Below are 3,385 nucleotides of genomic sequence, written 5' to 3' on the forward strand. Positions count from 1 at the left end.
ATTGCTTGTATGTGGATTTGTTGTGGAATATCTTCTCCTCTGTATTTATAATGATTGAAAACTTTGATATGTATAGTAGTCTGTGCTACTATCCATGGTCCCTTAGTGTCTGAAGAATATCTATCCAGGTCTTTCTGTCTTTCATAGTTTTGAAGGAGATTTCAGGTATAATTCTGATAAGTTTCCCTTTAAAATTTACTTGTCCTTTTTTCCCTTGTTGTTCTTAATATTCTTTATTCTGTATGTTTGGAATTGTATTTATTATGTTGTAGGGGGAATTTTTATATTTCACTATAGCCTTCCTATAGTTTCATCATCATCGGTTTATTCTATGATTTTGTTGAAATTGTTTTCCGCAACTTTTAGGGGGGTTTCTTCACCTTCTTCTCTACCTATTACTCTTAGGTTTTAATCGTGTCCCACATTTTCTGGATATTTTGTGTTTGATATTTGATGGACTTAAGGTTTTCTTTTGTTGGTGAATCTATTTCTTCAAATCAATCTTCAATGCCTGAATGTCTCTCTTCTGTCTCTTGAATTCTGTTGGTTATGCTTGCATCTGTAGTTCCTGAACATTTCCCCAGCAATTCGCATTCTTGCTTTCTCTAATAATGTGGTTTTTTATTGTCTCTGTTTGAGCTCTGAAACCTTGTACTATTTGATTGCTTCTTGCAATTTTGGGGTTGTCTTTTCTTCCATTACTTTAAAAGATTTTCTCATTTCCTCTTTTTGGGTGTCTTTCATCATCTTGAAGATGTTGTTGAGGTCATTATCTTCTTCTTCATCTGTATAGGGATGTTCATTTATTTCTGGAGAACAGTCCCTAGACTATTTTGCTATCATTTTTTTGTTGTTGAGTATCTTCTTATGATATCATCTTGTTATCTCTATTTCCAGTGCATGCACAGGACATCTCTCCCTCTCCTGGTGGGTATCATCCAAGATTATTTTCCCACAGGTTCAAACAGTTTTAACACACTGATGGTTCAATATGGTGGGTGCAGGCAGGTCTGGGACACTGCCTCTCCTTCTGGATGGGAGCAGGATGAGCACAGCAAAGTTGCAAAGATGCTTTGTCCTCCACAGTGGTGTAGAATTGCCTGTAGTCCCTAGACCAAGAGATCCTATAGTGGACAAGCAGAAGTAGAGCCTGCAACAGATGCCCAAACTCACCTCTACCATGAGTAGTGGTGGGAGTATGCCAGCAATATCAGCAGACTCATCATTACTTTGTCCACCAGGTTGAATCCACCTTGGTTTATGGATCTCAATTTGTATAAAAGTTAGGTATCTAACTCAGAGTTCTTCCTCTCTCTGCCTGTGAAATTTTGGGATTACAGGACAGGACTGCACCACCATCCTAACCATGCAACAGTTGTTGTTGTAGTTACTTTCTGATAGAGTGTATAAGTGAAACAGTTCTGGCTAAACTGGAAAACACTCTGTTGAGGAGGTTAGCCACAAACTCAAAGAGATCTGACTGCCTCTGTCTCCTGAATTCTGGGAATAAAAGCATGTATGATCATTGCCTAGCAAGAAACAGTCTTAATTCAAATTCAAATGTAAAACAGGCACTGTGAGAAATTCAAAAGAATACCAGGAATAATAAAGGCTCAACCTAACTATGTCTGTACTTGTAGGTTGAGATTTTGCATAAAAATTGTGAGTTTTGAACAAATAAAAGGACTCAAGTTAAAAACAATAATATGGTGGTTGAGACATTTCTCAGTGGTTTTAAGCACAGGCTGCTCTTGCTAGAGGACCCAAGTTTTGTTCTAAAATCTACATGATTAACAATTGTCTATAGCTCCATTTGTATCCTATCTGATGAACTCTTCTACCTTTCTGGATCCCACACAACTAATTTGTTACACAAATGTACATTCTGGCAAAAACACATACACTTAAAATAAATCAAAATATTTAAAAAATAATCATACATGTTGGCAGACATCATTAATTTCACTATTTTGGAGGCAGAGCCAGGCATATTTTCATGATTTGTGAACTATCTTGTGTATAAAATGACTTTCAGCAAGTACTTGGCTGCAGAGGAAACCCAGCTTTCAGTATACCAATATAGTACTAATAATGATAATAGCTGAAGAAGAAGAAGAAGAAGAAGAAGAAGAAGGAAAAGGAGGAGGAGGAAAAAAATGCAAATATGACATAACAGCTTGTTGACCAATATGTAGACAGTGGATGTCAATCCGTCCTCTTTGAAATTGAGAAAGGAAGAGGGACTGAGGAGGAAAATATTGAGTCCATCCTGGATTATATAACGAGATCACACTTCAAAATACAGTAATAAAATTTTTGTGATAACTAAGTTTGCAGCATGAAGCTGTAGGTGTATCAAACATGTATTCATTGAATATCAACATTTCTCAGGCTAAACTGTCTAAAGTCAGCAATATGGAATGAGGCCCTTCTTCTGAGATTTCAGATAAACCTTCCTAATCTTGAAAGCATTCTGTCACCTGTTCTACAGGACAAGTCTTATGATGTCCAAATCGACAATTCAACCTTTTGTTCCAACTTGTCTTGTAGGAGTTGTAGCAGAAGTATGGAATGGAGTCATAGGTTAAGAATATAACTGAGAGATATGGAACTTTCCAGGCATGTGCCATGTCCTAAGTTTAATTTTATCATTGGGGCAGGACAAAATGGAAAATTAATTCTGTTACATCCTTCCAAAAGGCATACAGAAAACTAGAGTTTTCATAGATGCTATTAAAAATTTCCAACCCTGATTTCTTGGCCTTACTGATGGATGACAGTCAATCATTTGGGGGACGAAAATATCAAATGATGGGAAGATATACATAGCGATCCTATACATAAATATGTAGCATTTAATTTGGAGGTTGTAGTCATGGACTGTCAATATGACTAAGGTGGTAGTGACAATGCAGACAAACACAGATCAGAGGATATTTTTTTGATTTATTCCTTATTGAATAGTAAATGAACACCAATAAATGAACCAAACAATAATTATGAGATTCCATGTATGTGGTGTGGTGAAAGGTCTCTGAACCCAGTACCAGGGAATTGCTGACAGAATAATCATGAGGTTCAGGCATGTCTTTGTTACATAAGACCCTACCTGAAAAAGGAATATAAATTGAAATAAAGAAGTGGGACGGTTGACAGAGCAATCTATAGAAATACAGGATGATTTCGGCCTGTGCATTCTCATGTCTGGTTTAGCATATGTGTCAGTTGCAGATCTGAAAGTCTCCTCTATTTGAGACACAAACCTGGATTTTCAGCAGCTGGCCAAATCCTCTGTTACCACCTAGCAACTGGAGAAAATTATTGGTATCATAACATGAAACCCTAAGGTCTAAATCAGGGATCCTCTTCTATCTTGAATTCAATC

This window comes from Mesocricetus auratus, unplaced genomic scaffold, assembly GCF_017639785.1.
Source record: "Mesocricetus auratus isolate SY011 unplaced genomic scaffold, BCM_Maur_2.0 Super-Scaffold_100734, whole genome shotgun sequence".
NCBI lineage: Eukaryota > Metazoa > Chordata > Mammalia > Rodentia > Cricetidae > Mesocricetus > Mesocricetus auratus.